Raw genomic sequence first — 13,262 nt, 5'->3', positions numbered from 1 at the left:
TATCCCTCAAATATGGTCCAGAGTATGAATCAAGGGCAATGAAATGAAGGCGTACTTTCATGTGTTCATTTTATTCCACCTGATTATCAGTTGTTAGGTTTTTCTGCACCTGGATTTACTGGGTGCAGAAAACCAGGACACAATTTTTTTCCAGACAGAAAAATTAGACTGCAAAGACGCATAAGACTCTGGGTGCAGCAGAAGCAGCCAAGACTTATGCTGTGTTTTTTTACTAACTGGGGTAAACACACAATTCTTCCCTCTGTTGGTGTTCACAGTCATTATCGGCCTGTGATTCGCCATTGAGTGCAAAGCGTACAGAGTAGAGCTGAGGGGCCGAGCTGAGGAGGAGTTGACGAGCAAGCGGAGCGGAGCCTGGGACGACTGCCCGCGTTTGTTTTATGACCCGTTCCCGCTCCCGAAGGTTTCTTCCGCTTCATCTGCGTCCTGTTATACGGGCGCTTTAAGTTCTACAGATCTGCTGTGGGGGCAGGAACGGCCGCTGCCGGCACCGCGGCCGCTGCAGAGGTCAAAGGAGCCTTTGCCTGCGGTGCTGCTGGTGCGGCGGCTGTAGCAGGGCACAGAGGAGAACAGAGGAGCACAGAGGAGCCTTGGCCTGCCGCCTGATTTTACGTATTTACTAAGAATTGAGCAGAGCAGACAGAGCTGAGCCGAGGAGTGGAGGGAAGTGCTACATCTGCCGTCTGTAGTGGGACTGGCTCTGGATCCCGCTCTTGCTCCTGAACGATTGCCAGCATTCTACCTTGTACTCTTGTCAGCGATGAATAGCAACGAACAAGCAATGAACAGTGAGTGGTGAGTGACAAGTGGCAAGAGGTGTGTGGCGTGTGGCGAGTAGCTAAGATTGATCGGTCCCTAAGTCGCTGAGCCATTGGAGTCTGTAATAAGTCTGTAATACAAAATCTGAGAAATTATGGAAAGAGGAAAGTAACAATAGACTTAGACCCTCTTGAAGCACCCCTCGGCTCCTGAATTACTCCGCATGCCTAGACTACAGCCCTACCCGGTGCCCGGATGTTAATCAATCGGTTAATTAATTAATTAAGTAACCAGCAGTACCGGCAGATTCTGTACGGAGGTGTGCTTTTTGGGTGTTTTCCCCTGGAGGTGTTTGGTGGTGTTTTTGTCCTATGGTCTTGTCACTGGCCCGTTTGATTCTCTGAAAGGAGCAAGACTTCTTCACCTTAGAGGGTGTATTATGAGCTCAGGAAAGGAGCAGCCACCTTTCCCTCCTATCAAAAGGAAAAGAAAAATACAACAAACACCAATATTTGTTACGTTTAAAATAAAACAGGCAGGTGACATATAGTCCTTTAAATCATCTAAGGTCCATACATTTGAGAAACTGGGAAAGTCGCTGTCAAAGTTTGATTTTATGAAAGATCCAACTGATGCTATGCTAACATTGCTAACTAACTCATGTGATCTTCAAACTCCAATTAAACCACTGAGTAGAACAAATATTATATCCCCTAAGCAAGGAGTAAGTTAACCAGGCCACCCTGAGTCTAAAGCTGAAGTCGAACGAATGTCAAATTGAACTAAGGACCAAGTCAACCATTGGGGTCAAATAACGGACATAGAGATGTTAACTATTCCACTTACTGGTCATTCACAACAAAAGGACCCAAAATGGGATAGGACCGGACTACTTACGTAAGAGATTAGTATTATCCCACTCAGTCCGATCTTTGCGGTCCAACAATCTGCGCCTCATTGTTGTCCCTCGGTTCCGTCGCTCCAGAATGGGCGGCAGAGCCTTTGCAGTTATGACGGCTAAATTATGGAATAGCCTCCCCTTAGATCTCAGATTTGCTTCTTCTGAAACACTCTTTCGTAGCCGTCTCAAAACTTGGATATTTTCATTGTCATAGGTTCAACTCCCTTTCTAGCTTACAGTCTCAGCGCCGGGACACCCCCTTTGGGTGTAGAACGTGCTCTACAAGTTCCATAATAAATAAATGCACAAATCTAACATTGGGAGATACTCAGCAATTACTACCAACTTAGGCAGCCAATGCCAATAGAAGTGCAAGTAAAAATCAGAAAAGCTAACGGTATAGGGGAACCATCTAATTTGGGCCAAATAAATCAATCAGACCAAGAAGCTGCAAATGAACTAAATAGTGGGGTGACAATCATAAGGGAAGCCAATACCCCACTGAAATCGGATCTTACTCTGTCTAAAATAAATTCAGTTCAAAAACAGCACCAGCCGAAATGTAATCAAAATAACGGATCTCAAATTAATAAGGATGAATACACCAGCAACCCAGAAACTCTGCAGCGTTGGAGTACTCCGTATCAAAAAGACGGTTTGAATAGTAGTCCACAATTCTTTCATGACGAGGAACATGATTTTCAAGGACCGCTAAAAGAGGAGTATAAGGACCTACCATTCATAAATGGGTAACACCATTGCCTAGGTACCTAGGTACCAGGAAGTGGGAACGCGGGAGCAATTTGGAATTTATTCTTCAAAACCTCGCAATTAACTCTGGAAGCTTTAACATATCAGTCCAACAAAAAGGAGGTCCAAATAGATCTCTTGAGCGCTACGGCATCCTCTGTTGCCGGAACTGAGCAGAAGATAACACCACAAAATAATCTAATAGTAAGGGCACAATCTCAGCCAATATCTACGTATGCAGAGTGTAGTTGTGCCCCACTAATTAAACTGGATACCATTCCGGATATTTTAAAAACAATAATTGACGATGTAAAAGGGAATTTTCCTGATGCGGGAATTCAACCCATCAAGACCGACTGCCCCTCTAAAGATACAATAAAATGTAAAAACAAGTTGTTGTTAAAGAAAAAATAGATGATAAAACAAAAGATCAAGAAGTGATAAACCTATGCTCGACACAATCAACAATGACAGACGCAGCTCCCGAAGTTCATTTATCAAAAAGACAGAGGAAAAAACAACAGAAAGCAAGAAATAAAGCTTCTAAAAGTATTTAAAAAAACTAATGCATCAGATATAGTGAGATTGAACACTGGAAACAACCATGACTAAACATCATATTGTGAAGGTAAGGGTAAACAAATGTCTCCAACAAAACCCTTCTACCCTCTATTTAATAAGGATCTATCGGAGGTACAAGCAGTTATGAAAAATAAATGCTTAAACAAGCAAGCTGATAGTATAAAAATGAGAGAGAATGGGAACATTCAGTCCATAGAAAAGCTGCAAGTGGAGGAATGTAATAAACAGGTGGAGAATAAGCCATCACAATTGGAAACAAATAGAGCAAAGAGGGAGAGTATCAGAGGGGATGAAACGAATAGAGATTTGTTAAAAACCTGGAAGGATATTAAATTACCACAAGATCTGGAAACCGAAACGAAGCAGTTACATAAACATCGACAATCATTGTCTCAAACTGTTAGTAATCATAATGGAAGGTTAATTGAGCATGCTCAAGGTGAAAATAGCCTGCAACAAATTAAATTAAATAACCCCGATCAAAAAGAAGGAGTGGTGCAGGTAATTTTTGCGATGGAATATAAATCTAGGGGTAATAATGAAACAACTTGCAAACATCCGGACCCAACACAAGATGGCAGGAGTATGCAAAGCATGTGCATCTACAGCATACATGCCTGAGGATTAATGGCCCCAAATCCCTGCCGTGGTATCTTGTCATGTTGTGGCTGAGTGTGCCATGTGATGTGCAGGCTATAGTGCTTGGTGTGATTTGGTCATTTTTGACAAGGTGGAGTGCTGAATGGTTTGGCAAATTTAGATTTTCTTTGTTTTTGGGATCGTGTGATATAGTGCGGTACCTACCGTATGATGTAAATAAATTACATTGCTAATATACCATAAGGATGTGGGGTGAGTGCTATTAGGGCCGAAGCCTTGCTGATTATATGCAGAATACCAGGTCTGGGGGGGTCACTACTGACTAGGGCAGGTTAGCAGCTGCACAGGCCTTGGGCATGGATCCTATTGAGGATAATATGTTATGGGCACTGGTGACTGGAGCTGGCTAGCAACAACACTGGCCTCTGGTATTTATTACAAGCAGTGTAACAAACATGTCAATATTGACTGAAACTGGTTGGCAGTAGAGTTGACCTCTGGTTTTGAATATTTGCAGGATTTAAGGTACAGGGGTCACTACTGACTGGAGTTACTTAGCAGGATAATAGGTCTCAGGGAGCCAATACTGACTGAAGCTGGTTAGTATGATCACTAGTCCCAAGGTGCTACTAAAGACTCAAGTTGGCTAGAATGATAACAGGTCCCAGGGGCCAGTACTAACAGGAGCTGGCTAGTAGGCTTACATACAGGTCCAAGGGGCCACTACTGACTGGAGCTAGCTAAAAGAATAACAGTCCCAAGGATGGTGGGGTGCGAGTGGCACCAGTGACCGGGGTTGGCTAGAAGCATTGACAACATTTGCTATTGATTAAATACAGGATTCCAGGTCACAGAAGGCACTGCTGAACACAACTGGATAGCAGCAGTGGTGGCCACTGGGAAGAAGGAATTGAGAAAACATAACTGGATATACTGGTTTCTTCAATACCGATAATTGTTTACACATCATACACATCAATGCCACAACCTGCATTGATATATTACATTACCAAATTACAATATTCTTATATGAATTTGATGTGTCTGTTCGCCTTAATATGCCTGCAAAGTTATATGATTCTATAAGGGCCCAGAACCATTTTATTTAGTGATGTCCAACTGAACACTTTCCTGTATCTTGTAGTAAATTGAATATTGACAAACAGAAGTGTTATTTTCAGAAACAGTGAATTCTGCAGCTTGTCTGTGTATCTTTTATCTGCACCTTACGGACTCCTCACATTCCTCTCGAGAGGAGATCCTGCCTCCTACTCATTAGTTTCATTTCAGTAACTGTTTCTATCACGTGTTCATGTTTCATTGACTTGTATTAGGAGAAAAGTGTATAAAAATACTTTGTGTAGCATTAGCATTATATACTCCAACTTGCTTTAGGGTGGATGCTCTCGTCCATTGCAAAGACAATTGTTTGCTTGGCCTTTTGCTATTTTTGCATTAAATGTACGATAGATTTGTTGGCCTCCAGGTGTGTTGTGTTTTATTTTACATATCATAAAAGATGACGAGGAAAATGACAGTCCAGTATACACATTCTTCTTATAATTCAACTCACAGTATGCTGTACTAGAGGTTCAGTCCCACAGAAATAATCTCTAACTGAACGCCCTAGGAAGCATGTGCTTTTCAAACCAGTTGCCTTCTGATACGCTGTCCTCGCTATTGGATAAGTCAGTTTGTCCGGAATTTTAGGAGGGTTACTTATCTAGTGCACTCTGGTAAACAGTGCTCACCTGTGGTAGTAAGATGTTAATAGGCACCTAATCACCTATGCACAGTGCAGGGCTTTGAGTTACAGAGCTCCTCACGTGGTGGAGAAGATTAGGTCACATTTACCCATTTTCCCATATTTGGTCCTGATGAAATGCCAACAGATTGCTCCACAAGGCATGAAAAATGTTGACCTGAAGTATAGACTCCAGCTTACCAGCAGGTCCATAGGTGATCGACACATTCACACAGTGATAGGTGCCATTAGTTCCTCAATTTCTCTGCCACTATTTTTAATCTTAACATGGACTAGTATGATCACATTAACTATATTGCGGCAACTGGTCGATAGCTGATCTTATATTCAGACTTTCACCAATCTCACATCTTACGACACAACATCCTCTGTCCTACTATGCTCATCCGGCATACTTTATAAAAGATGTCCGACAAAATGCCCTCTTGTGGTGCCCGCAAGGCATTGTAGCGCCGGCCTGGTGAGGAGTATAGCCCAATGATGAAGCATGTCACCTGCAGGTGAGTGAACGCAACTTGTCTTAAAAGCACATGCTTCCTAGGGTGTCTGCGTTCAGTTACAGATAATGACTCTGGGACTGAACCTCCGGAACAGTATACTGTGATTTGATTGTGTTTTATTTCAACAAATGTACATAGCAGATATTGGCGCTTGCTTGTTTCACAAAAATTATCGGATACCTGCCTCAGAGCCCACTTCTTACTGACGACAATGGGGTTATCATGTTGCTGCTACAAGCTCCTTACCTGTGCGAGTTATCGGGAACGATGCAGGGGCAGAACCAAACCAGCCACACATGGAGATCAATGACAAATACTGAAGATTTAACAGAGCTTCCAAGCTGGTGACCATTACTTAATTGATACTGAAAATAAAAGACACGTTTTTAGTATTCAGGTGACTCATGACCATAAAAAACAAAGGTTATAAATCAATATTGTCTCAAATACTTAAAAAATGGAACTGGATGTGCTGAATCAGATGTTGCCCCAGGTCATGCATGACACCTTCCGCCAATATTGCTTATGGGACTTGTAGTTTTGTTTTTCTCATTAAAAGGATGGGTTCTAAAGTCCCAGTGTTCTAAGCGATGTTGGTGAAAATCAGAGGCCTGAGTGAGGGTGAAGCATGACACTGCTCTGCTTAGCAGTGAGATGAATGACAGTTCTCCAGCCCTTCCATTATTTGATCTATAGAGGCTGTCGGCCATTCATATTTTTTTGCAGCGACAAAGAAACTTTTATTGCAGCTTGTGCCAACTGAAGAGATAAAACCCCTGGACGTGTTTAATTAACTACTGACAAACATGAACAACCAAGAACATGAGTTTCTGGAAAACTATCAAGCACCCAATCAGAATCAGCCGCACTTCACACCCAGGAATTCTTGAGGCTTTGGAGAGGGTGAATTGCACGTGGTATAAGAGGAACACTACATCGACTCAAAGCTCACTTCTCAGGGATGTACTGAAATGCCAGCCTCATGGCACACTTAGCCAGCTCTTGACCTCCTCCTCCTCAAACTGTTGACCAGCTATCAGGGCAAACGAGCCTGCAGCAAAGCATCGCTGGCTTGGTTCGACACCGGACCGGACCAACTCCATACTCCTCCAAGTCAGCAAGCACTCTGGTCGAGCCAGTCCTAACCCCACATGAATGTTCCCCATCACAACTGTTTTAATGGTACTAAGTTATGTTTCTGCCAAATGTACGAGTCAAAAAATGAAAGGCTTTACATGAAGTGCTGAAAGAGAAATCATTGGTTTTTCAATATTTCTGAGTCTGCCACAGTACACAGGAGCATTATACCTCTACAGCAGCAAATCATGCATGTGCCCTGTAGAAAGCACGTTTGAATGAAACATGTAAGGCATTGCAGCCAAAGATCTGTGGTGCAACATCATAGCAGAGTACAAGATAACTTGTGTTATTATTCCAGCAGAAAGAAATGCCATTCCTAATGGTTACGTCATTTTAAAGACAGTGCCAGGAAAATGTGTGGTCAGTGTTGTTCTTCTGCCTGTTAAAAGACTATCTCCATAAATGTGTCAGGAAATAAAATTCCATGAGAATTCCTACTCTTTGGCAGGGTACTGCCTGCCACTATATTGCAGGTTACTTCCAACATAATATGATTTATACATACATACTCCAGGGTTCTGCCATCTATCGGGTCTGCACACAGCAGGCTGGAGCCACTCAGGAAGGAGGTAAGCTCTTCATTTCATCTTAAGCCCTTAGGTTACATTCACAGCCTGATGGGTCCGGAGAACTTTATCCTCGCTCTAACTATACCGAGCAGATGGACTTAGCCCAACATAGGCTGTGTTGTGTGCTGGGTGATGCCTGGCATCTTATTATCGTTGGCGGATGGATGAAGCTCTGATAGGAGCTGCTACAAGAAGAGCAGAGAAACAGGACCACAGACCGCCACAGAGCGACAACTGCCCAGAAGCTGAAGAAAGAACTCTGGAACAGCAAACCTCCTGCACCCTGGCGATTCTCCAGGATACGCAAATGATGGTAATGAAATGCAAACTGCAGCATTAAGGTCACACACTACAACATCATTCCCTTTAAACCAAAGGTAACAGCCTACAAGAAAAAACTAAAAAAAAAGCAACAAAACTATAAAATGCATTTCCAAATGCTGCAAAAAAGAAACAGTTAATACAAATGAACAATATTAAACTTTGTTGGTACCTTAGTAATGTGCTTACTTCTGGCTTCACTCCATCTGCAGCAATAACGCTCTGAAAGGAGAAATTACTGCTGTGAGCCTCAGAGTCTTTAGTGTTACTGGTCTCAGTCACGAAGACTATGGTGTCGGAAGATAACTTTCTCTTATTTGGCTTTATAGTTCCACCAGTCACGGCATTGCTTTTAGCAGACACGCTACTGTCGGCAGCATCATAACTTCAGGCAGACCAGCAATTCGGATATCACCACTCATATTGGGTGAATATTCAACAAGTATGGTCTCGGCTTACCAAGTAGAACAAAATAATTGGGTCTCATAACCATACTCAGAGCCGCGCCTACTATTAAAGTATGCAAATCTACAATGATTGGCGCAAATGCGCTGCAATTTTATCTGTGGAGCACTACTAACAAGCATTTGCAATGCAATAGGTCTTGCCTTTGCGAACTTATAAGTGTTTAGCCAGAGATATTCTGCTCTGGGAAGCACGCTCTTGCAAAGTTACACTGGCTGCCCATCAAAGAGCGCATCCTTTTCAAAGCTATGTGCTTCGCCCATCGAATTGCCCAAGGGAAAGGACCACCCTACCTAAAAAAGCTTCTAGCTATCCATCGCCCCAAACGTAATCTGAGGTCCTTGGGGAGCATGGTGTTCTCAGTGCCCCGTATCTTTAAAGCAAGAATGGGAGGCCGTTCATTTTGCTATTTGGCGGCCACTCACTGGAACAAACTCCCCTTAGAATTGCGTATGGAACCCTCCGAAAGGAGGTTTCGCCTGAGGCTAAAAACACATCTCTTCCCCAGAAGTTAGGAGATGGCGCTTAGCTGTCCAGTTTAATTGTTCTTTTGGTGGGCTTGTTTTTAGAATGGAATGTATCCACAGCGCGGGGACACACTGTCTTGAGTGTAACCATGCGCTTTATAAATGGTTTTATTATTACTATTGTTATTTTAGATATTGACTTTACCTATGTCTGTACAGCACAGCTTAAAGAAGTTTGCAGCATGCTGAAAAGTTATAAAAAAGAAGCGTCAGAAGCATTTTTGTTACCTTAGATATGACCAAAAAACATTATGTACAACTAAACGACCATATTGCTCTGTCCAACGCCCTGAGGGATATCGCTGCCTCTGACTTGTGGGAGTGCTGTGATCGTTCGTCTTGCCCCCTGGTCTCCAGCCCACTTCTCGCGGCCCCCGCTCCGCGGGCGCCGCTCGAGAGAGGAGACATTGCTGCAAAGAGACTCACCCCGGACCCCTGCGGGACTGCGAGGACCAGCGGGCGGTGCGTGGCTCAATCTGCCGCAGCTGGTCCTCTTCCCGCCCACACCTCCCGGATCAACTAAAGCGCCGTGCAGAACTCACTTCGGCGGATTGCTCTGTCCAACAGGCTGAGGGATATCTCTGCCTCTGACTTGTGGGAGTGATGTGCTCGTTCGTCTTGCCCCCTGGTCTCCAGCCCACTTCTCGCGGCCCCCGCTCGAGAGAGGAGACATTGCTGCAAAGAAACTCACCCCGGACCCCTGCGGGACTGCGAGGACCAGCGGGCAGTGCGTGGCTCAATCTGCCGCAGCTGGTCCTCTTCCTGCCCACACCTCCCGGATCAACTAAAGTGCCATGCAGACCTCACTTCGGCGGATTGCTCTGTCCAATGCGCTGAGGGATTTCGCTGCCTCTGACTTGTGGGAGTGCTGTGCTCGTTCGTCTTGCCCCCTGGTCTCCAGCCCACTTCTCGTGGCCCCCGCTCCGCGGGAGCCGCTCGATAGAGGAGACATTGCTGCAAAGAGACTCACCCCGGTCCTCTGCGGGACTGCGAGGACCAGCGGGCAGTGCGTGGCTCAATCTGCCACAGCTGGTCCTCTTCCCGCCCACACCTCCCGGATCAACTAAAGCGCCGTGCAGACCCCACTTCGGCGGATTGCTCTGTCCAACGCGCTGAGGGATATCGCTGCCTCTGACTTGTGGGAGTGCTGTGCTCGTTTGTCTTGCCCCCTGGTCTCCAGCCCACTTCTCGCGGCCTGCGCTCCGCGGGCACCGCTCGAGAGAGGAGACATTGCTGCAAAGAGACTCACCCCGGACCCCTGCGGGACTGCGAAGACCAGCAAACAGTGCGTGGCTCAATCTGCTGCAGCTGGTCCTCTTCCTGCCCACACCTCCTAATCTGATTTCATTGTCCAGAGCCTCGCGCACGCGGGACGCGGGCGGGCAAGCCGGGCTAAGCCAGGGCAAAGGGCGGGCCCTCTTAGGCCCTCACAGGCCGGAGGAGGCCGGGCTGGGCCCCCCCCCTTTGATGTGCTATCCACGGCGAAGATTGACTGACTGTTAGAATGCGTACTTGTTTCCAGTAACCAGATCCATCTACGCTTTTACATGGTATATTTGACTAACTGAGTATTGTGTAATGTGTGTTTACAGCTTGGTCTGCGATTATATTATAGCTTAAGTGTGTTTTGGCTAGGTATCCACAGCATTAAGTTGGCATAATGACCTCACCTGCCCCCCTAGTAACATCCTCAGTGGGTGGAGGAGAAAAACAAGGGACATTAGACAATTATTTCATCAGGGCTGCTACAGGAACTGATAGGGACATCAAGTTCAAGTTCAAGTTCAAGTTCAGAAATTTATATAGCGCACTACTCACCCAGAGGGTCTCAAGACGCTTGGGGGCGGGTGTTTTTACTTATCGAATATCCAAGTTTTTAGTTGTTTTTTGAAGGAGAGGTGGTTCTGAGTAAGGCGGAGGTGGGTGGGGAGAGAATTCCAGGTCTTGGCCGCTAAGTAGGAGAAGGATCTTCCCCCCATGGTGGATCTGTGGATGCGTGGAATTGCGGCGAGGGCTTGGTTGGCTGATCGTAGTTGGCGGGTGGGGGTGTAGAAGGACAGTCGCGTGTTGAGGCATTCGGGTCCTAGGTCGTAGAGGGCTTTGTGTGCATGGGTGAGGAGACGGAACGTTATTCTCTTGTTGACGGGGAGCCAGTGGAGATCTTTCAGGTGTCCGGAAATGTGAGCTTGACGAGGGATGTCCAATATGAGTCTGGCTGAGGCGTTTTGGATGCGTTGAAGTTTTTTCTGTAGTTTGGTTATGGTTCCGGCGTAAAGGGTGTTTCCGTAATCCAGTTGGTTGGTGAGCAGTGCGTGGGTGTCTTTCTTGTTTCTGTGGGGATCCAACGGAAGACTTTTTTGAGCATGCGTAGGATGTTAAAGCAGGATGATGAAACTGCATTGGCTTGTCTGGTCATCGAGAGGGAGGAGTCCAGGATGAAGCCCAGGTTACGTGCGTGATTCGTAGGTTTGGGTGCGGTACCCAGGGCTGGTGGCCACCAAGAGTCATCCCAGGCAGAGGGCGATGAGCCTAAGATGAGGACTTCTGTTTTTTCCGAGTTTAGTTTTAGACGGCTGTTCTTCATCCACTCGGCTACTTCTTTCATTCCTTCATGTAGGTTGGTTTTGGCGGTGTTTGGGTCTTTGGTGAGAGAGAGGATCAGCTGGGTGTCGTCTGCGTAGGAGATGATGTTGAGGTTGTGTTGGCGCGCGATGGATGCGAGGGGACTCATGTATACGTTGAAGAGGGTGGGACTGAGTGATGATCCTTGTGGTACGCCGCAGATGACTTCGGTGGCCTCTGATCTAAAAGGGGGGAGGCGGACTCTCTGCGTTCTTCTGGCGAGGAACGAGATGATCCAGTCCAATGCGTTTCCTTGTATTCCGACGTTGCTGAGGCGTTGTATGAGGGTGCTATGACAGACTGTGTCGAAGGCTGCGGAGAGGTCAAGTAGGATGAGGGCAGCTGTTTCTCCATTGTCCAGAAGTGTTCGAATGTCGTCTGTTGCTGCGATCAGGGCGGTTTCGGTGCTGTGTCTGGCTCGGAAGCCGGACTGTGAGGGGTCGAGGGATTTGTTGCATTCGAGGAAGGCGACGAGCTGGATGTTGACGGCTTTCTCAATGACTTTGGCAGGGAATGGGAGGAGCGAGATGGGGCGGTAGTTCTTGAGTTCAGTGGGGTCTGCTGTGGGTTTCTTCAGAAGGGTGCTGAGTTTGGCATGTTTCCAGCTTTCCGGGAAGGTAGCGGAGTTGAAGGAACAGTTGATGACATCGCGGAGGTGGGGTGCGATGATCGAGTCTGCTTTGTTGAAAATGTGGTGGGGATATCAGTCGGTTGGCGATCCTGAGTGGATGGAGTTCATCAGGCGGATGGTGTCTTCGGTGGTGATTGGGTTCCAGGCGTAAAGGTTGTTAGAGTGCGGTGTTGGTTCGGGGGTGGGTGAAGTGGGCTGGTCTTCGGACTGGTTTTTGAAGCTGGTATGTATGTCGGCGATTTTGTTGTGGAAGAATGAGGATAGAGAGTCGCAGAGGTCTTGGGAGGGAGTGATGTCGTTGGTGCCGGCTGTGGGGTTGGTAAATTCTTTGACGATGTTGAATAGTTCCTTGCTGTTTTGGGCGTTGTTGTCAAGTCGAGCCTTGAATGCTGATTTCTTGGTGGATAAGATGAGTTGGTGGTGTTTGCGGGTGGCGTTCTTGAAGGAGGCCAGGTTGTCAGTGGTTGGATTTTTTCTCCAGGCTTTCTCGAGGGTACGACAGAGCTTCTTGGATTTCTTAATGTCGTTGTTGAACCATGGGGCTTTTTTGCTACCTTGCTTGATTTGATGGTATTTCGAGGGTGCTAGTTCGTCGGCGCTGTGGGTGATCCATTGTGTGATGTTGATGGCAGCTTGGTTTGGGTCCGATGATTTGGCAGGAGGGTTTTGGTGAAGCGATGTGAAGAGTTGGTCGGTGGTAATTTTGTTCCAGTTTCTTCGGGGGATAGGTTGTGGGGGGTTGTGGGTCGTGGTCTTTTTGTAGTTGAAGTGAACGCAGCTGTGGTCCGTCCAATGGAGAGCTGTGGTGTGATCGAAGGAGATGTGTTTGCTGGAGGTGAAGATAGGGTCGAGCGTGTGTCCGGCAAAGGTGGGTGGGGGTGTCAACAAGTTGTTTGAGTCCGAGATTGGCCCGGTTGTCTAGAAGGGTGGTGGTGCTGCTGTCGTTTTTCTTTTCCAGGTGGAAGTTGAGGTCTCCCAGTAGGATGTAGTTCTCGGAGGGGAGGGCATGTGGGCTGATGAAGTCAGTGATGTCTTCGCTGAATTGTGTGCGGGGTCCTGGTGGTCTGTAGATGAGGGTGCCTCTGAGGGTGGTCTTGGGGTCGGTGTGG

The 13,262-nt window shown here is 46.5% G+C and overlaps 1 protein-coding gene across 2 annotated transcripts in view; it reads right to left on the bottom strand.

Moving 5' to 3' along the window:
- The window catches only part of LOC144805825 (uncharacterized), a 280,069-nt gene that overhangs the window by 261,391 nt on the left and 5,416 nt on the right, over positions 1–13,262 (bottom strand). For both annotated transcript variants that reach the window (XR_013605608.1, XM_078672303.1), the window contains exon 2: positions 6,125–6,243. The gene's annotated coding sequence lies outside the window, so the exon portion shown is untranslated. The remainder of the gene's footprint in view (positions 1–6,124; positions 6,244–13,262) is intronic.

The sequence above is a fragment of the Lissotriton helveticus genome (genome assembly GCF_964261635.1).
Source record: "Lissotriton helveticus chromosome 1_1 unlocalized genomic scaffold, aLisHel1.1 SUPER_1_unloc_28, whole genome shotgun sequence".
Lineage (NCBI taxonomy): Eukaryota > Metazoa > Chordata > Amphibia > Caudata > Salamandridae > Lissotriton > Lissotriton helveticus.
Note: the sequence above shows the minus strand (reverse complement) of the source record. Positions and strands in the feature narration are given on the sequence as shown.